The sequence below is a fragment of the Castor canadensis genome, chromosome 14, assembly GCF_047511655.1.
Source record: "Castor canadensis chromosome 14, mCasCan1.hap1v2, whole genome shotgun sequence".
In the NCBI taxonomy this organism is placed as follows: Eukaryota; Metazoa; Chordata; class Mammalia; order Rodentia; family Castoridae; genus Castor; species Castor canadensis.
In genome coordinates, this window is record NC_133399.1 from 48138235 (window position 1) to 48161195 (window position 22961).

The 22961-nt window shown below is 36.3% G+C and overlaps 2 pseudogenes; both read right to left on the minus strand.

Annotated features, from left to right (window-relative positions):
* The window catches only part of LOC141416262 (nucleoprotein TPR-like), a 33838-nt pseudogene extending 20524 nt beyond the window's left edge, over window positions 1-13314 (minus strand).
* A 4650-nt stretch (window positions 13315-17964) lies between these two features.
* LOC141416263 (cyclin-A2 pseudogene) lies at window positions 17965-19232 on the minus strand (annotated as a pseudogene).
* Window positions 19233-22961: the final 3729 nt, after the last annotated feature.

The following is a 22961-nucleotide window of genomic DNA, read 5'->3' on the forward strand; positions in this document are numbered from 1 at the left end:
GTAAGTTCTATGCCATTTTATATAAGGGACTTGATCACGCTTGATTTTGATATTCTTTGGGCTCCTGAAGATACCTAGAGACATCTAACTGTGAATATCTTCCACTTTAAAAAAGCAAGAATTTAAGGCAACAAAAAACTTTACCAAATGCTACTTGAACTTAAAAAGGGAGGCTAACTTATTCAGTAAGACAGTACGCAAATGGTTATAAAAGGGGAAAGAAACCTGATGTCAAGTTTTTTCAATACACCATTTGCTTTAAAATATAACTCTAAGTTTCTTTATCTAAAGATCTTTCTTCTATACTAAATTTTGTCCCTAATACTGTCTTCTAAATCTAACAATCTATCTAAAGCAAAGAAAAATGCACCACCTATCCATAACTAAAGCCACATACCTTCTCCAGCTTCTTTCAGAAGTTTGTGTAGATCATGCACTGCCTGGGTTGTTCACTACTCTTTGCCTCTGAGTCAGCAGCAGCACTCTAAAAGTTAATCATAAAAAGTTACCCACTGTCCAGTCATCCAATACTCAGATATTGACATGTGTGGTGGAATATTTACCTTGTATATAATAGAGAGCTTTATGTTTGCATTTAATTCATTGTGGAATTTTTCTTCCATACTGGCCTGTTCTTCTTTGGCCTAAAAAGAAAATATCCTAATCAACACAAACTACAGTACATACTAGCAAATCTAGCACACTAGCAAATACTAGTAAATTTAGTTCAAACTAACTTTAGAATGCTTATCAAATGTTAAAATGAAAAATCTGCCAGGTGCTGATGGCTCACTCCTATAATCCAAGCTACTCCAGAAGCAGAGATGGGGAGGATCATGGTTCAAAGCTAGCCTGAAGCAAATAGTTCACAAGACCTTATCTTGGAAAATCCCGATACAAAACAGGGCTGATACAAGTGGCTGAGTATCTACCTAACAGGCTTCACATGAGGCCATGAGTGTGAGGCCCTGAGTTTAAACCCCAGTACAGACAAAAGAGTTTCTGCTGGGTATTGAGGCGGGGGAGAGAGGGAGGGGTTGGAGTGGGTGGTAAGGGAGGGGGTGGGGGCAGGGGGGAGAAATGAACCAAGCCTTGTATGCACATATGAATAATAAAAGAAAAATGAAAAAAAAAAAACAATAACAAAGGCAGTCAGTAAAAATCCCTGTAAACAAGTGATTTGATGAAATTTAAAGCATAAGAGAAAACAGAAAAAAAAAGATTATTTGATAAACTCAAACATCGATTTATAATAAAACCCTCAAAAAACTAAAAAAAAAAGATAGATTTTTCAATTTATTTTGTAAAGTAAGTAAGAGATAAAAGATGAAAATACCAAAATTGAATTTTCATTATAAAAATGTATTACTTGCAGGATAATATTGAGATTTTAAGTTAAAATAATTAAATTATATTAAAATTAACCTATACTCAATTTTTATACAATATTTTATATATAGCATATATTGTGATTTCTGATTCTCTTTAGACTATGCACACTTGGAAGTATTCTGGTTGTTTTATGGTATTACAGACTGATTATAACATGACATCAATCAGTTGTAGTGATGCATGCCTGTAAATGGGGGAGGGGAAAATATTATATTAACTGAAATTAATTTGGCAGAAGGTTTATAATACCAATCAAAAGCAAAATAGCCTACCCCACTCACAAAGGGTGAGTTTACAAAGGTGATTTACAAAATGTGTGCATACTTTAAAAATGAATGTAACAATCACAGCTCATGGAACATGTTTGGATTTAATTCACAAAAACTTAGGACCACTTCTTAAACATGGATCATTGGAAAATAAGGTAAAACGTTAGCTATCAAGAGTCTTTAAAAAATACTATAAATCCTTTAAATCCAATTAGTCATTTTTCTAGACCAAAATTAATGAGTTATTTTCTCCACACTTGGCCAATAGTCTAAGAATATGACTAATTATGCACACCACATGTTTAATAATTTGACACAAGAATGTAAGTTGTATCCAACATGAAGAAAGATATACTATCTTACCTCTTCTTTTTTGTTTTCAAGATTACACCTAAGCTCTAGAATCTCATTTCCTTTTTCTCTTCCAAGAGCCAGAAGTTCATCTGGTTTGGTTTTTAACTCTGTATTCAGCCATGTATTCTGACCATGTAGCAATTCCTTTTCTTGTTCCAAGCATTTTTCTCGATACTAAAGAAATTTGAGAAAATAACATTTACATATAGTTAGTCAAAAGACTTTCATTTATGGCTGAGGGAACATGCAGAATTTTATTTTAGAACAGAAATACTTACATAGATTCTTAGCTTGCAGAAAACATAAAGAACCACAACAAATTTCAAATAAGATACTTCAAATTGTTCAAATGTTTAATTCCTTTACATTTAAATTTTAATCTAGATGAATTTTGAACAGAGTCCTTTCTGCATTAGAAATTACTTATTACTTGCCTTTCCAAAAACATCAGAAGCTTTGAAGTTCATCCAATGTTAGCTGAAGTTTTTGTTGCAGTGCTTTCTTTAAGTTTTCATTTAGACGTTTAACATCCTCTAACAGAGGTCAAATGAGAATTCGAAAGAAAATGACTAGTTAACACTCAGAGCATAAACATCAAAAAAACCCTCTAGAAATACAAACTTTTAATACAAAGTTAGCAGTTTTCAATCCCTTAAGGTTTCTGTCATAATTAGAAATATTATTTTAACCAACAGATTACAAAGAACCAAAATTTGTACATCTAACCAGATGCATTAATTGTACCACCTATTTTAAGTACATTATTTAGGGTAAATATTCAACATTAACCTTAACTTTCAAGCTACATACCAAAAGCTAAATTTGACAAATAATTCTTTAAAGTACAAAGCAATGGCTAACTCAAAATAATCAAAGTGTATATTTTAAAAATTTTTTTATTCCTTAGCATTCATGTTTTAATGAAAATAATTCTTTTACCAAAGGGAACATAATACTGCTAGGAGTTATATTTGCTTAAGTACAGTGGCTATATTTTATACCCTGATTTTTCTATGTTTACATACCCTATATTCTCTTCCATCTATTTTTAAATACTGGTTTTCCTTTTAGGTTCTAACATTCAATGCTTATTGATAACAACAATGACTGCATAAAATGAAGAACAGGAGCTGGGGCTATAATAAATAGCAGTGTAGTAAAGATTTCTGCTTGTAAATCATGGTCATATTACTATTACTTTGAGATGTTTTTCATTTCTGCACTTTCTAGATACTTCTTCAAACCTTTGATAATAGTTTAAAGAAGGAGAAACAGCAAGACCATTACTCTAAACTCTTTTACACTGATATATAACTGAAGAGGAAGATAGCCTTGAAATGGGGTCATAAAACATGGTAAGCTGTCAATTAAAAGCTGTAACCTCAGACAGAGCCCATTAGAGTCATGCAAAAAGTTCAGGATCGAGGTAAAGGGCACCATACAGAGATAAACACTCATTCCCACATTCCTTTTTCTCCACTTGTAAATAAACTTTCCAAAGTAGGACTCCCCTGCTGTTCTTATCTAAACCTTGGGTCTCTAATCCACTACTAGCCCCTAATTGATGGGAGAGCACATTCCTTGTAACCTGATGCCCTGCACTGCCTTTTAAGTATCCTGTAAATCCTTAGCTTAGTGCTCAGACACAGGTACACGTCTGAGCCCACTGGCATAAAAAATAAAATCTGAGTTCTCCACTCCTCCGAGTGATGCTTGGTTTCTCATCTGACTATATTGGCAAAACATAACAAAGAAAGATCAGCATTAGAAATAGACTGGAGAAATGGCCCAAACAATGTATGCACATATGAATAAAAGTATAAATAAACAACAAAAAAAATAGCCTGGGGGTTAACTTCTAGTAGCCAGCAAAGAAACTTTGTAGTTAAAGGCTAACAATTTCTTCATACCTGTTGAATACTCAAGTACTTGAAACAATCTCTCATTCATTCTGAGTCTCTTTTTTCAGCTTCTAATTCTTCCCTTGTTCTTGTCAATTGGCTCTGTCATACAAATGAGAAATAAATTAAAGTTGAGCAATCAATATAGGAACTTGAACCTGGAATTGTCACTTCACTTATTATCAGCTGCAATTTCAACTGTACTCTTTCCCTTACATCTTATGTCAAAAAGTTTTTCAAAATTATTCATAATCCCCCCTTGTATTCTTATTTTTTATTTTAAAACATTATTCCTAGGCTCATACTTTCCTCATGTCACTTTTTATCAAGTGGAAGTGTCCTAATTTTTCAAACATGCTTTTTACTTTCTTTTTTGGAGAGGGGGGCAGTACTGGGGTTTAGGGCCTACATGTTGAGCCACTTCACCAGCCCATTTTTGTGAAGGGTTTTTTTCAAAATAGGGTCTTGCAAACAATTTGCCTAGGCTAGCTTCAAACCGTGATTCTCCTAATCTCTGCCCCCTGAGTAGTTAGGATTACAGATGTGAGACACAAGTGCCCAGCTTAAACAAGCTTTTAGACAGTATTTAATATACTTCTAATTTGTTTGCCTTCATAAAGTAGTTCTAAGAAAAAATCACTGCAGTGTTGACTCATGCAAGTAATTCCATCTATTTGGAGATAGGAGGACTTTGGTTCAAGGCCACCCTGGGCAAAAAAGTTAGGTAGACCTTCCTCAAAGAACTAGCCAGGTGCGGTGATACACAATGTAATCACAGCTATGTGGGAGGCAGAGGTAGGTGGATTGTGGATTGAGGCTGGCACCTGGCAAACCTGTAAGACCCTAGGTGAAAAATAACTACAGCAAAAAGGGTTTGGGCATGACTCAAGTGGTAGGCACTGTGTTCAAATCCCAGTACTACCCAAAAAAAAAAAAATACACAAAATTCTCTTAAAGAAAGAACTACCACTGCATTTGCACTTGTACTTTAGTTCAAATGTTTTTCAAGAAAGAGCCATAGAAATGGAATTTCTTAAAGCTATTTTGTCAAATTGCCTTGCAGTAAGACAGTGGCTAAGTTTTTCTATTTTAAGTACTGATCTCAATCCACTTTTTAAAAAGCTGATTATTTAAACTGAAGGGGAAAAGAGAAGGTGCGGGGCTGGGGGGTGGGGGCAGGGGTGGGGATCAAGTGCTAACATGGGGAGACAGGCAAAAAATAATGAACGTGCTGTTGTTTTAATCTGCAATTTTCTGTTACAAATAGAGAAACATTTCTTATTACTATTGGTAATTTATACAGCACATTTCCTTTGGTATTTCTCCCTGAATGACTTCTTTGTAATTTGAAAGTAGTCAAGTATTAAGGATGCAAACACTTCTTAGTGGTTTATTTGCATTTTAAATTTCTATTGGATTGAGTTTAACATTCATTCCCATTGTAAGTTTTTAAAATATTTTTATGCTCAGAACTCTTAATGTTTTATTGTGTATATTTGAGGTGGACAAAATAATATGGGATACATACACATATGATAGTTAAGCAAACTAATAAATCCTCTCAATCATTTCTATAACCTATTTCACAAAAATCTCAGCACAATACAACTTTTACTATTATCCTCACATTGTATGTTTAATTTTCAGATATCATCCTACATTTGCTTCTTATCCCCTTTAACCTACATCCTGTGTACCACCAAACAGTTTTATTCTATATCTCTGCACATTTCAGCTATCTTATTTCAATTGTTTTAGAAATTTCACCTGCAGATAGAATCGTGTAATATTTTCCTTTGTCTGTGGCTTATTTCACTCAGTGTAATATTTTCCAGGACCTTCCACGCTGTGGATCATGCAAGATCTTTTCAGAAACAGAGTATTACATTGTAACACATGCACACACACACATGCACACACGCACACACATGCACAGGCATGCACAAACATGCGCATGCACACGCCACACCCACACATGCACACACACGCAAACCACACACACACATGTGCACATACACACGGACACCAAACACACACACACACGCACACATACACATGCACACACGCACACCGCACACATACACATACACACCACATGCTTTCACATGGGCACCCACCACACACGCACACACACACGGACACCAAACACGCACGCACACATACACATACGTACACACACGCAAGCACACACATGCACACACAAACGCACACACATACACATGTACACAAACGCACACATACACGCACGCACACATGCACACACGCACACAATGCACACATGCACACACATGCACGCACAAATGCACACGCACACCACACACATATGCACACACACAAGCGCACACATGCACAGATACACACACCACACACGTACACACACATGCACACACACGCACACACATACAAATGCACATGCACATGCATGAACACACATGCACACACTCATACGCACACGCACACCACATATGCACATGCACATGCACGTGCGTGCACACCACACACACACAAGCGCACACATGCACACCACACACATACACACACATGCACACACACTGACACACACTCATATGCACACGCACACCCCACACACACACATGCACACACAGGCGCACATGCACGCACACTCACACGCACATGCACACCCACACACCACACTCAATTTTCTTTATGCATTTCTCAAACAACGTTGTTTTGATATCTTGGCTAATTTGAAAAGGGCATCAATGAACATGGGAGTGCAGAGTGTAGCTCTCTTTGCAAGGTGACTTCATCCCTTTTGAATACTGTACCCAGAAAACGGATTGCTGAGTCATATGGCAGTTCTCTTTTTATGAACTTCCATATTATTTTCCATCAATGGTTACATGAATTTAGATTTTAATCAACAGTGTACCAGAGTTCCCTTTCCTTGGCATCCTTGCCACCATTTATCAATGCCTATCTTTGATAATAGCCACCATAATGATTTGAGGAGCAGAGGTAGTATCTCATGGTGGCTTTTATTTTTATTTCCCCTTGAACAAGTTTTGAGCACCATTTCATACCTGTAGCCATTTTCATGTCTTCTTTGGAGGAAGGGCTATTTAAGTCCTTTGTCCATTTTTAAAACAGGTTGTTTTCTGCTACTGAGTTTACAGAACTCTTTAAACTCTTTATAAATTTGGGACATTAATCCCTTAGCAGATACATGTCTTGGAAATATTTTTTCCCTCAGTCTTGGTAGATGCTGTTTTGTTTTGTTAATTCCCTTTGCTCTACACAGCTTTGTAGTTTATTGTAGTCCCATTTATTTTTCATTTTGGAGTTTGAACTGCTGGTGTGATTTTACAGAAAGATCATTGCTGAGGTCAACATAACAGAGCTTTTCCCTATGTTGTCTCCTAGTTTTATGGTTTCAGGTCTCACATTTAGGTCTTTCATCAATTTTGGATTGACTGTGTATGATGTAAGATAAGAATTGACCTTTATTCTTTTGAATGTGGAAATTCAGTTTCTCAAATACCATTTCCTGGAACAATACTTTCCATATTGTGTCCTCTTAGTACCCTAGTAAAAAATTAGTGGACAGTATATGTTTAGATTTCTTTCAGGAATCTCCATTCTATTTTACTGGTGTATGTTTCTGTTTTCATTCAGGTACTATTTATATATCTTTGTAGTATTATTGTTTGTTTTTCTGAGACAGTGTCTTGTTATGCAACCCAGGCTGGACTCTAACTTGCAATCCTCCACTTCCCAAGCACTGGGATTACAGGTGTGTGCCACCAGGCTCAGTTCTCATATAGTTTTAAGTCAGGAAGTGTGTAACTTCCAACTTTCTTTCTTAATATTGCTTTGCCTATTCATGATTTTTTTGTGGTTGCATACAGATTTCAGGATTATTTCTTCTCTGTTAAGAATGTCATAGGAATTTTGTTAAGAATTGTACTGAATCTGTATATTGCTTTGTGTGATGAACATTATTCTTCTGATATGTGAGCATGGGATAGCTTTCCATGTATTTCTGTTCTCTCAAATTTCTTCCATCAATGCTGTATATAATTTCAGTGTAGAAACATTTTCTCCCTTTGATTAAACTTACTCCTTAAAAGCTTTTTTAATGTTTTCACACACACAGTCCATGTGCTTCTTTTTTGCATCCTAACCATAAGGTGAGATCATATACTCCCTGCTATGATGTTTTGCTCACCACAGGCCTAAACCAACAGAGCAAATTAGCCATCAACTGAAGCTTCCAACTGTGAATCAAAATAAACTTTTCTTCTTTTTAAGCTGATTGTGTTGGGTATTTTGTCACAGTAACAGAAAGCTGATTACAAGGCAGTCAAATATATTACTTTCTACATCCTTCATAATTTTTTGTTCTGTAAAATTTTTTGTATGTTCACAATGCTTTATGAGCTGTAGACCCACATTTTTCTCTTTTTTTAAGTGGATTTATGAAGATTTTGTGACAGCCCGCCTCCCTAAAAGTTTAAGATCTTGCTTTGAGTTTTATTTCTGGACTCTGTTCTATAGTTCTCTATATTGATTCTTATACCAATATTATGTTTTGATACCTATCACTTTAAAAAATATTTAATTATGTCTAGGCAAGTACTTTCAAACTGATATAACTTTTTTAGAATTAATCAAATTATTTCCACATATTTTCTTCCCAGTCACCTTCAGAGCTACATTACCACATTTCAACATATCTCATTCAGATGTAAGAGTCAAAATGCATGAAATGAATGTATATTAACTTGGAAAAACCTTCCCATCCAGCAGCATGCTGTAACTCCATTTACAGTTTTCAGCAAAATGTTTGAGTTTTCTTAAGTATTTCACACTTTTTGCAACATTATTTCTATGCCATATAGGGCTTTTGTGTTTTTCAGATTCTGGAGGCAGAATTTTTTATCTCAGAGATTTGAAAAAATTATGTTTCTGCCCCAAATCCAATGCATCTTTACAAAATGTAGTAGCAACAGTCTGTCTGGTTAATAAATCAGTGGGCATGACCACTTTATTAACCAATTGTTCACTTGCAACCACTCCTTCTTACATCACTGCTTGAAGGAAACTGTCACCAATGTGAATTCACCCATTGCTTTGATTGCATCAAAACACTTGGACTAATGCCTGAATTATAGCAGACAATCAACAGATAATTTCTACTGAGTAAAAAGAATGTCCAACCTATCAATAAAGCATGCAATGATCCAATCAGGAAAACTGTATATACAAACCTGTATATATGCATCTTTTGGTAGTTCTTCCTAATAGGACTTCTTCATCTTCCCATTCACCAAACCCAATCAGAATAGACAGTGTCATATTTACAATTAGCTTTATTTACAGGAATAAATTTTACCTGAATGGCAGTGTTGCAATCCTGAGCAATTTCAAGTTCTTTGTTTTTCTCAGTTAGTACCTCCAGTTGACTGTCTAAATAGAATTTTATAAATATGCATATATTAGATTAAAACTTTCAATGAGTGTTTTTATCCAACTGCCACCCTTACACATTTTTAAATGAAAAAAGTGAAGCCCAGAAAGACTGGGTTGGAATTACACTCCAAAATTGTGAATACAAGTGCATTTTACTGTATTCTGGACCAAAATTTTAAATATGTTACCCAGTGTCCAAAATTAAATGTGTAATAAATAATTCTATTTAATATTTGAAGCAAAAGCATATACAATTAGCAAGTTCCTTATTTTCTAATGACATCTTCTAAATTGAGATCTATCATAACCAGTGAATTTTATTCAGAAAGGAGAAAATCCAGTTATAAAAAAGGACAGGATCAAGAAAGGAAACACAGGGTTGCTTCTAGAAGGAAAGCTATCTAACTCATTCTATGAAGACAGTATGACACTCATCCCAAAACCAGGCAAAGAAACCTCCAAAAAGGAGAACTACAGGCCAATCTCCTTAATGAATATTGATGCAAAAATACTCAATAGAATAATGGCAAACTGAATTCAACAGCACATCAGAAAGCTCATCCACCATGACCAAGTAGGCTTCATCCCAGGGATGCAGGGGTGGTTCAACATACACAAGTCAATAAATGTAATTCAGCACATTAATAGAAGCAAAGACAAAAACCACTTGATCATCTCAATAGATGCAGAAAATAACCTTCGACAAGATCCAACATGACTTCATGATAAAAGCTCTAAGAAAGCTAGGAATAGAAAGAAAGTACCTCAACATTATAAAGCCGTATATAACAAACCTACAGCCCACATCATACTTAATCGTGAAAAACTGAAACCATTTCCCCTAAAATCAGGAATGAGACAATGGTGCCCACTATTCCTGCTCCTATTCAACATAGTACTGTGTTGGAGCCACCAGTGGAACCGTGCCTGTGTGGTTTGGCATTTGGCCTTGTGAGAAAGCTCCAAGGAACTGAGGCAAAGGTCTCAGGAGTAGATATCCAGAAAAACAACAGGGCTCAAGGTTCCCCAGATGGTTTCAACAATTCCCCTTTTTTATTTTTAGCTTTCTCACAAGGCCAAATGCCAAATCACACAGGCATGGCCCCACTGCTGGCTCTAACAATGCTGAAATTCCCAGCCAGAGCAATTAGGCAAGAAGAAGAAATAAAAGGTATACAAATAGGTTTTAAAAATTGTTAAAATATCTCTATTTGCAGATGATAGGATCCTATACCTTAAAGACCCAAAAAACTCTTACCCAAAAACTTCTAGACACCATCCACAGCTACAGCTGGGTGACAGGATACAAAATCAACTTGCAAAATCTTTAGCTTTTCTATACACCAATAACAAACAAACTGAGAAAGAATATATGAACAAAATTCCATTTACAATAACCTCAAAAAAATCAATTACCTAGGACTAACTTAACAAGGAATGTGAATTACCTCTACTAGGAGAACTACACACTCCTGAAGAAAGAGATTGAGGAAGACTATAGAAGGTGAAGAGATCTCCTATGCTCATGGATTGGTAGAATCAACATAGCAAAAATGCCTATACTACCAAAAGCAATCTACATGTTTATTGCAATTCCCATCAAAATCCCAATGACATTCATCACAAAGACTGAAAAATCTACCCTACAATTTGTTTGGAAACACAAGAGACCACGAATAGCCAAAGCAATACTAGCAAAAAGAACAATGTTGGTGGTATCACAATATCTGACTTCAAACTATATTACAAAGCAATAGCAATAAAAACAGCATGGTACTGGTACAAAAACACACATGAAGACGAGTGAACAGAATAGAGGACCCGGATATGAACCCACACTACTATGCCCACCTTATTTTTGACAAAGGTGCCAAAAACATATGATGGAGAAAAGACAGCCTCTTCAACAAATGTTGTTGGAAAAAGTAGTTATCTGTCTGTAAAAAACTGAAACTAGACCCATGTTTATCACCCTTTACTAGTATCAACTCAAAATAGATCAAGGATCTTAATATTAAATCCCAAACTCTAAAGTTGGTATAAGAAAGAGTGGAAAATACTCTGGAACTAATAGCTATAGGCAAGGACTTTCTCAATGGAACCCCAGCAGCTCAGCAACTAAGAGATAGCATAGATAAATGAGACTTCATAAAACTAAAAAGCTTCTGCTCAACAAAAGAAATGGTCTGTAAACTGAAGAGAACACCCACAGAGTGGGAGAAAATATTCACCAGCTACACATCAGAGAAAGGACTGATATCCAGAATATATAGGGAACTTAAAAAACTAAATTCTCCCAAAATTAATGAACCAATAAGGAAATGGGCAAGTGAACTAAACAGAACTTTCTCAAATGAAGAAATTCAAATGGCCAAAAAAACACATGGAAAATGCTCACCATCTCTAGCCATAAAGGAAATGCAAATCAAAACCACTCTAAGATTCCATCTCACCCTTTCAGAATAGCCATCATCAAAAACACCACCAACAACAGGTGTTGGTGAGGATGTGAGAAAAAAGGAACCCTTTTACATTGCTGGTGGGAATGCAAGCTGGTGCAACCACTCTGGAAAAAAATTTGGAGACTTCTTAAAAATCTAAACATAGACCTGCCATATGATCCAGCAATCCCACTCTTCGGGATATACCCAAAGGAATGCAACACAGGTTACTCCAGAGGTGCCTGCACACCCATGTTTATTGCAGCGCTATTCACAATATCCAAGTTATGGAAACAGCCAAGATACCCCACTACTGACGAATGCATTAAGAAAATGAGGTATTTATATACAATGGAATTCTACTCAGCCATGAAGAAGAATGAAATCTTATCATTTTGAAGGAAATGGATGGAGCTGGAGAACATCATTCTGAGCGAGGTCAGCCAGGCTCAGAAGACCAAAAATCGTATGTTCTCCCTCCTATGTGGACTTTAGATCTAGGGCAAATGAAGCAATGTGGATGGACTTGGGTCACATGATAAGGTGAGAGCACACAAGGGAAATATGGGGATTGGTAAGAAACCCAAAAAACATGATAGTATTTGAGGTCCTCACTGCAGAGGATCTAATACAGAAACTTTAAATCTACAGAGGTCAATGTGAGAAGGGGATCAAGATCTAGAGAAAAGGTCAGTTAGAGATGAATCAACTTAGATTGTAACACATTTATTCATGGAAGCAATGCTGGGACTCTCCCTGTATAGCTATCCTTATCTCAAGTAGTAAAAATGCTTTGTCTTTCTTATTATTGTTTATACTCTCTCTTCAACATAATTAGAAATAAGGGCAGAACAGATTCTGCCTGAAAGCAAGGGTGGGTGAAGGAGAGAGGGAGGGGACTAGGCGTAGGGGCTAGAAATGACCCAAACAATGTATGCCCATATGAATAAACAAGAAAAAAAGAGAACACAGTCTGAGCTGTTATGTCCACAGTGTTGCTAACACAACCTTGACACCCTGACTTCTGGGAGGAAGGATGTCTAGAGGTGCTATAATTGAGCACTTCCCTTGCTTTAAGTTAGTTAGGTTGTGATAAAACTCCAGTGGATTAGACTGTAGTAAAATGATTTCCTTTACAGTCAGATATTGTTAAGAACATGAAGAAAATGCTGTGTCTGGATTCCAAAATAGCTATATGTTTCTTCCCTCTGCTAGAGTGAAGAGGGTCTTTTTGTTATTTTTCATGATCTTTACTGTAAGAACCTCATCATGGGGCTTTTAGAAGTAAAAACAAAAAAAGCATAAATATGACAAGTAGGTAAAAATAGATCCTCTTGGACTTTTTAACTTTCAAATTTGCCCATCCTGAGACTCATGATTTCATAAAACAAGGTTTAAGTGTTCTTAACCTGATTGTACTTCCTGCAGAGGTTTTGCTTCTGCATTCAACTCTGATAAGCATGATTGTTGGTGTCTCACTGTGTCTTCAATTCTGAGGTCAGCCTTTTTGCCAAGCAGCATCATTCTCTGATGGATCTTTCAAAAGATGAAAAGCTGATTTTTAGTTTGCTCGGCTTTTTATTCTTGTGAAAACTGGACTGATGGCTTCCAAGTTCATTAACATTCTGATCTGGAAGGCAGGCACCTTTTCCTTTTATGTTTATACCAAGTAAAAACACAATCCAGCAATCCAACAAACAGGAACTTTCATTCACTCCACACACTTTGTTTTCTACACTGATTTCCCTAGATCAGCCATCATCTTCTGCCTCAATCCACAACCCAGGGTTAATCTGCTCATGCACACTGACTCTTTCCTGAATACTAAACCAAACAGACACTTTTTGACTCTCATTTCAGTTAACTTATCTATAGAATTTTCAGATATGAGAAATCATTGAAGAACTATTCTCTTGATATGATTTTATTTTCTTCTTTTCTAGCTACTACAGTCTCTTTTATCACTTTTAAGGCCTTAGTGTCAGTTTGCTTTTCTTTTTTCTTTCTTTTCTTGTGTGTGGTGCAGGAGATGGAACCTGAGATTGAGAACATACTAAAAAGGTTCTCTAATTCTGATCTGTGTATGTTCTTAGCCTTGTGTGTCTTCTTAACTTACCATCAACCTAGGAGGTTTGTTCTAAGTCTTTTTATTTTATATTCATCTCACAGATCTCATATTCTTCTAAAGTATTGTTCACTAAATCCTCCTCCTCAGACCACAAGCCTGTTGTACTACATTTGCTTCTGATCTAAAAATGACATCACATATCATCCTTTTGAATCTGTAAGTTGTTCATTCCTTGTAAGGAATAACAAAATAATTTTCATTTTATTTTATTTCATTTTATTATTACATGTAATAATAAATAACCACATTGCTGTTACATATTTTATTTAAGCTTGTGGTCATTAAAGTCACTTTAGTGATTTAAGGTCCTCTAAATACTATGCATTGATATCAAACATTTCATTTAATTATTCTTAATGATCCACTTAAATAATAGCATATGGATGCAAAGCATTTTCAGCATAAAATTGAAATTCAAGAAAAGTAAGAACAGAACCACAAAACTAAAACCTTAATATTAAGCCAAATCTTCACCACAATAACACAAATCATACACCTAAACTTTATGAATTTCTGAGACAAGTCCACATTTTTCCTGCTTTCCAGCAAAATTGAAATAACAAAATCTAGTTTTTATTGTTCTGTAGCGAAAAGCCTGCTATATCAATTTAGAAGCTGATTTTTCACAAGGTAGAAATGGGACCCTAGTGCAGCATGAAATATGGTTCTGATTCAACAGATATTATCAAAACCTGCATTCCTTATCTTAATTGTAATCATACAGGGCACCTAAATTCATTCTTTCAACAATCCTCATGACTTAGTTTTCCCTTGGGGGAAATTATAACAAAGCTCCTTCTTGTGTCTGTATGTACAACAGTAGCATTGGGTACTTGTATGCACTGTTTATAAACTCTGGTGGAGAAATGCAGAAGTCGTGACTCTGTCCCAAAGGTACTTATAAGGCCTTTCCTGGCCACAGTGCCAGGCTGGACACCACCTCCAGGAGGGCTGACTGCAATGCCAGCTTACTTTGCTTTCAAAAACCACACTACATTTTTAAACTGAATGACTACTCCCAAACTAAAACCACAAGAAAAAATCCTCATTCAAAATCAGTTATAAATAAGGAAATCTTAAGAGCTGATACTAAGAACTTTAAAATTTTTAGGGGTATGAGGAGTATCACCAGTTGAACAAGTACAAATGTACACCTTTGGAGAAATGTTTCCACTTCAGTGTCCTTTTCCTCATCTTGATTCACTGGGATACAACATTTGCTAGTTGATCTAGACTTTGTCAGTTTGTCAAAGAAGAACTTTCTGAGTTATGCATCTACTGCTTAAGTACATTCCACACATCAAGAAATTATACATTTTTACATTTAAAATATCTTAATACATCTATAATGTAATATACTTTTGGTCACAGTACAAACTGGAAGAAATAAACAAGGCTGTATAGGTGATTTTTGCACATTTCACAAAGAAATCATGTATAATAATACTCTAATTGCTCCAGAAAGTCAGTATTCTTGCAGCAAATGCATGGAGAGGATGCATGATAGTTGATTTCACAGCAGTCAAGATACCTTTCCCTGGACTCCATTATACCCCAGACCAGGATTTCAACATGAAGACAAATAGAGGTGGGGAAGATTTTCTGACTCAGAACATGCATATTATGAAAGTTACTTTATGAAATGGTGTGACTAACAATGATTTTGGGTGTAGCTGTCTCTGTAATGGATGAATAGGAGTTTCAAGGCTCCTTCTGAAACAGTGAAGTAACAGTGTGTAAGGGAAGAAAATGAGAGGAGGTGGGAACAGAAGTGAGCACACAGTTCTTTGTCACCAACAAATTCTCTTACATATGCAGGAGGCAGTTCCTGGAGGGAGTAAGTTTTCTGAAATGAGCCCTGAAGAAGGTTAGAAGGGCAGCTATTCAACAAATGTTTGAAATAGTCAATATCACAGTGTTAGTCATCTTCAACCAGCATCTCCGATGGTGTTCTTTTTCTCCATTGCAACTCAAAAAGAATGGAATTTGAAGATCTGTGAGACATATGCTACTGAAATGTTTTTAACAATATAAATCTGATTACTACATTCTTCCCCATAGATCATACTGAATTTTCCCATAAAGCATGAAAAACTAAGATATGTTACAATATTCGACATTAGCTTAAAGACATTGTGAGCAGATGCATAACTAGGTTACAGTGGTGAGTGAGGATGAAGAATATTGAAAAGCTTCCTGGAGCCAAATGCAAAATCCATTTTTACATGTTCACTCCCAGTACCTTAGAGAAGAACTACCAAGAAGAAGCTACCAAAGTCAGAATCCCAGGAAGGAACAGATCATTCACCACCTCCTTCCAGCTGAAAACATAGAGTAAGGGAAAGGGCTAAAAGAACATTCTAGCTGTTCCAGATACCCAGGAATTAAAAACAACTTAATTTGGTGGAAATGAAGATCAAATCCATGAATAACAAATTGCCTAGGAGGTATTTTTTATACAAAATATAGGAGTTCAGGATTCACATAAGGAAACGTTAAAGCTGATTGTGGAAAATATGTGTTATGATTTGAAATGAATCCAATGACTAAAATGACAACTTATGAAAACTAGTAACTTCCATGCACTTGCAGAACCTACACTGACCTTTGTCAACAGGGATAAGGACGATCCATGAAGTGAGATGAGACATTCAAATATGGCTGCAGAATCTTTGCTTTGCCAAATTTTCAGTTACTCTTTGTAAGCTAAACACAGATTCAGTTAGCATGCTGAGCATAAGGAAATGAAATTGTGTTGACTTACCCAAACCTGAAGCTATCAAGTTAACAGAACTCCAAGCACAATGGTAGGAAAATCAGTTTAAAAATTCCTCTGATTATTGTATGTACGCCATCTAAGACTTCTTTGCTACACAATTAGAAAAAAAATCTGAATTATTTGTTTGCTCTATATAAGTTCAACAATATTTTTTGTCTTGCAGAATTAGTATATTAATAAAATTAATGTACTTATTTTGATATTGCATTGTATTTTTAACCTAGAATAACATAAGCTATCCTGTAATATTATAGCATCATAAATTGATTAGCCATTTTATCTCAAATAGTTATTTTTATAATAAAAGTATTTTCAACAGATGTTATTTCCTAAAGCAAGTAGTTAACACTGTATATATGAAAATGTCTTACACTGCTGTCTATTTTATGTTCACTTAAATACTGAAATTCTGTTACTTATTTTATTATTTTAGCAGCACTGGGGTTTGAACTCAAGTCCTCACTGTATTACATATTTTTTTGAACGCTTATTTACTTTATTCACAGAACGGAGACCATCAGTGCAAAACAAAAGAAAGCACCAAGTAAAAATCAAGTGAAAAAGAGAAAAAAGAAGAGAACTACTAATTAAAGCTAACATGGTTATTTATTTGTGTATGTACTATTAAAAGGATATTTATTTAATGCTAAAAGACCATGGGTATTTTTTTATTCAAAATTCCTTTTAAAACAGGAAATTTTTGTAAACCTTTTTTAAAAATTATGCTTCTAAATAAACCTTCTGGGGAACTTTTTGGTCTGTTAATTTGCACAAAAACTCAACTCATCTATAATCATTGTTGCATAAACTACTTTCATAAGTGGCTACAATGTATGCAAAGAGCTGAAAAACAGTAGGGCTCAGGTTTTCCACTGTTCTGAAAACAATTGGAGTCTGTTCTCAAGAGGAAGGGTTCCCACGCCCTAATGTATACAAACCAAGTTAGCCTTTCTAACTGACATCCTGAAGTCATTTTTACATCAAGTATTTGACTTAACAAATATTTCCAAATCAATTTATTCTTATTATCCTGACAGCTGGCATCATAACACTTTAGCAAAATTACTTAAAATTAGCCAAATATCTAAGATAGATACATGTATAAAAGATAAATTAAAACCATTAAAAAGTGATAGATACCATAATTTGTCCTTGGCGGTAACTTGGACAATATTCAGAAATGATTGTGAAATTAAAACCTAAGATAAAAACTGTACATCATGTACTTGAATGACTTACATTTTAGAAAACAGGCAGTCTTTCACTGTTAAACACTTAGTGTCTCTGGTGGGTTGAATTTTTGTACTTCTATTGATGGTTGTGCACGGTGTGGTGCTTTGAGGTAGGTCTGGTGAAGGTCCACCAGAAGAGGCTTAAGATTTTCCAAGGTGTATCCAGTCTTTCTCACTAATGATTCAGGTCAACTTTGTCCTGTGACTGTGTAGAGTACTAAATGAAAGGCTACTCCAGCAATAAATGATGGTAAATATTTGAGGTATGGGTCAGCATCTATCAAATTTAATTCTCCCATAAACATTGCTAAACTTTCAACTTTGCAGTTTGCAGGCTGCTGATGCAGAAAGTATTGGGTAAGAAACTGGCTTACTGTTGGTGAAACTAAGTCAAAAGCAAAGACTTTCAAAACCAGATGCTCCATCCTTAGAACTTGTTTCTTAGTATAGGTGTCATCTGTAATGTACACAAACTCTGCTACTTCTGGGGGGTATATTAATTCAAACTTGAAGCTAGCAGCATAGCAGCAGTGCCCACAAGCTGAAGCTTTCCTCTCAACACAGACATTGAAGAGAGGAATCCATCAACGTAATTCACAGTCAAGTGCAGGGTCTCATTCTGTAGTTTATATTCTTCTCCCATTTCAACCATCCAGTCCATAAGGATAGCCCTCAAACTGTTAGTGATGTCTGGCTGCTTCTTCACAGAACCCACTTTAGGTTTACATTTAATCTTCATTTCCCAAGGTGTGTGTGAATATCTTCATGGTAGTCTGGAACTTCATTAACACTCACTGGCTTTTCATCTTCTAATACAATTGACGTATTATAGTTTGTGGTGGCTCTAAACTACCATGCATAGGATAATCAAAAGGTACCAGGGGTTTTCTTGTTCCTGGTAAAGCAAGAGCTGCATTAAAAGCTAGGACATCCTCAAGCTCTGTTGGGTTAGATTCAGCCGGCCTCTTTTGAGTCTGTTCTTCTGCTTCATCCAGATGAATGGTGAATGGAGGCTGTTTACTGTTTGCTGTACAAGGATGAACAGTAGCCGCATGCTCATCAGTTACCGGAAAATCCTTCAGAGGTGCAACCCATCGCGTCTTGGCCTCTGCAGCGGCGGGGGACCCGCGCGTTCCCAGTCTTCAGTACCGCCAGAGCTGCCTGGGTCCGCGGCTGCTGGGTGGGCGCTGCCTTCTCCAGGTTGATGTCCTGGTGTTCTTGGTGCTCGGTCTGCTGCAATGTTAGCTAGCAGTGCCAAGCCCAGCTCGCGGGACACAGGCCTCAGCGCTGAGCTGCCTAGCATCACTGCTTCCGGTGCAGGTGGCGCGATCAGTCAGCGGTTCCAAGCAGCCTGCGCTCTGCCCCGCCGACCCATGCGCCCGCTGCAGCCTGTGCCAGCCTGCGCACCCACCGGCTCACCCGGCTCCGCCCGTGCAGGACGCACTGCTGAGCGTGCAGGACCAAGAGCTACCTGAAATGTGTGCATTACGTAGTTAAAGACGAAATAATTCAGAATCTCTCGAGGAACTGGCCAAGGAATAAAGAGATATTTATCATCTTCAGATGCTTTTAGTAGGTTTTAAGTTCTTGTCTTACTTTTTCCAACAAGGAGCATAAAGGATAAATTCTTAAGTTCACTTGTGAGGAAACGCTGTGAGACAGTGTGCCTACTCATGTAAATATAGAGGACAAATCACCAGTAATCAGAAAGCAGTCATTCTGGAGAATAATAAACAAGTGAGACTCTTAGGTTAATAAAAATGTCACATGTTATTAAGTTAATGGCAGTGTAGATAAAAAGTACAGCCAATTGATTTCTTTTTAGTCCTAAACCTCATTATTGATTATTAAAGTGTCAAATCAACACACTTCTTTCTTTCTTTCTTTCTTTTTTGCTTTGCATGAAACCCTTGAGAGAGCAATTATTTAAAAATGCCTCAGAGGCCAACAGGAAAAGGGGACCAGGAACTAGAGAAAAGGTTAGATCAAAAAGAATTAACCTAGAAGGTAACGCACACGCACAGGAAATTAATGTGAGTCAGCTCCCTGTATAGCTATCCCTATCTCAACCAGCAAAAACCCTTGTTCCTTCCTATTATTGCTTATACTCTCTCTTCAACAAAATTAGAGATAAGGGCAAAATAGTTTCTGCCGGGTATTGGGGGGGGAGACGGAGGGGGCGGAGTTGGTGGTAAGGGAGGGGGTGGGGGCAGGGGGGGAGAAATGATCCAAGCCTTGTATGCACATATGAATAATTAAACTATAAAAAATGCCTCAGAGGATGCAGCTTGTTACTGAAATGCGTTTTACCATATGTGAATAAAAATGAAAAATATTCAGAAAGTCATTGATGAACTGACTTAGTCAGCATTTAGTCTACACAAGGCTTATAGACGTGGATTATGTAAGTGGTCCTGTGCTGTACGAATTTGTTACCTAACATCATCCAAAAAGGTGGCTTACCATTTATGAGAAACCGAAGGGTCATTTCAGTCTTCTACTGGGAAAGACGTTCACACTGTTGCCCTTAAAAATGAAGAAAGGAGCCAGATTTGGTGGCACATGCCCCTGATTGGATTGCTCTGGAAGCTGAAGCAGGAAGATGAAGAGATAAAAAGCATAGCTATACTGTGAGTTCAAAGCCACCTTGGGCTACATAGCCAGAAACATTCTCAAAAATAAGTCAACAAATAAATAAGTGATAAAATGTTTTCTAATCCTTGAGTATATGGTTCATGGTCTAGAATAAATGATCTATTTATTTATTGGGGGATATTGATCAATTAACTTATTATGTGGATTTGAAGTTATTAGTTGAGGTACTAGAATGCATACTGTGGCTCAGACTGGGGCACCAGTACTGCAGTAGAGAATTTCAACATAAGAAATAAATAATGCATAGCTAAATATTTCTCTATAATATTATCCGAATGGTTGGGGGATGTAGCTCAGTGGTAGAGTGCTTTTCTAATACACATGTGGCCCTGGGCTAGAACAACCACCACATAAATGAAAACAATATTTTTCTCTTAATTGATGAATTTTTGTGTTTTGAAAAATATAGCTGGGTTTGTCAATATCCAATTATGCTTATTCAGAAGATGATTTCTGACGTGATATGAATGTAGACTGTAGGTGTAAACTAAACCCTAGTAGTACTTGGGATTGACAGAGATGATGGGAAGAAAAGCTTTTGAAAAATTGGTGGTGAGGGAGAACAGAAGGACTATGTGGGAGATGAAATGCTACATGAATGTTCACCATACCTTCTCAATCGTAACTACACCCTGCATCTTCAGCACAGTCCTATCTTCAACATGACTTTACTTCCTGGAAGAGAAAGACAGAACTTTATGCCTGGGTCTGCCAGACAGCACATAAAAAAGAGTCATGAGATAATAAACATGGCACTCTTTTGAAACTGGGAGGAGTAAATATCTTATCCAGGTTGGGAAGTCAATTATTTGTAGCAACTTAGTCTAAATATATGAGAACATAAAATTGACATGTGTTATAAGTTAGGTTGCTTATGTCCCTTAGCATAAGATGCTCATACAGTGTCATTGTCCCTACAGTGAGTCAACAATCCATTTCCCCCATGATTTCCACTAGCTTCAGTCTCACAATAGCACAAAAGCTTGGAATTAGATGCTCCAGTAGGAAGTCTATTGTATTCTTTGTTATATGTCACTGTTAGAGAGAATAATCCTTCAAAAGTAAACTGTCTCTTGAAATTGCATTGCAGATCTAATTATGAAACCTTGTGTTTTAAGAAATTACAATGTGCTCTAAAATGAAAAAGAGGTAGTGCTATAATTAATTAACTAAACAATTCAAGATATAGTATTGAACATTTAATAATATCAGTCATTCCTTTATGTGTTGCGAATATATTGTAGAATAAAACTGGCAAAGATTCTTGTGTACATGGAGCTTATATTCTACTGGGAGGAGACAGGAAATAAGCAAAATTCTTCAGTAAGAAAATTAGAAATTAAATTAAATTGAGATAAATATTTTTGGGAAAATAAAATAGAGGCAAAAATGCAAGAAGGACATTTCATAGATTTATATAGAGTAAGACACATTGAGAAGGCAATATTTGAGAAATGAAGAATTACAAATAGTCATATGTATATAATATGGAGGAGAGATGCTCTTGTCTATGGGAACATCCAATGCAAATATTATCTGTCAACAGAATGGTTGGAGCATTAAAAGAACATCAAAGAGGCCATAATGGCTGCACTAGAATGAAAAAAGACATAGCTCATAAGGGACTAGATTGTGTAGATTCTTTTATATCACTGTGAAACGTCTGGATTCAGTTCCATGAAAAATACAGATTCACTGGCAGAATGTGGATAGAAAGTCATATGATCTAGGTTAGCTAGTAATGGGATCACTCTAAATTATTAATTATCTAAGTTATCAATAAGATCTAAATTAGTTATTAATAGATGATCTATTAAGCATAGGGTCTATGGAGACAAAGATAGAAAAAGAGGAAATAGTAGGAAGTCTCTGAAATAACTAGACCAGAGGTAAGGGTGAGTCAGACCAGGGGAGTATTTGTTTCAATAGGATGAAGGGATCAGATACTAGATTTCCTTTATAGAACCAATGGATTCCCTGATGGATAAAAGAAGACTATAGGAAAGAGGAGTTAAGTAGGATTGTAAGCATTTGGTCTATAAGAATATAGTTGTCATTATTTTAGATATAGAAGATTGTGAGGATTGGAGAGAGATATGTCAGTTTGACATGCGGAGTTTGAAATGTCTTCTAGATCTTCAAGTGGAATATCAAATCTGAAGTTCCCTATAGTACAGCCTGTCAAGGTAAGTATCTGGGTGAAATCTCCAGCAGTGACTGCAGATAGAGAAGTATAGAGGCCTAGCCCTCTAACATTAAAACCTTTAGGAGAAGAAGATAAATAAGCCAAAGTGATGTATAAGAATTTAGTGTGAACCAAAGTTATTCTTCTGGGCTTCTGTTATCAGCTCACTCAGTTGGCATTGCTCACTGAGCA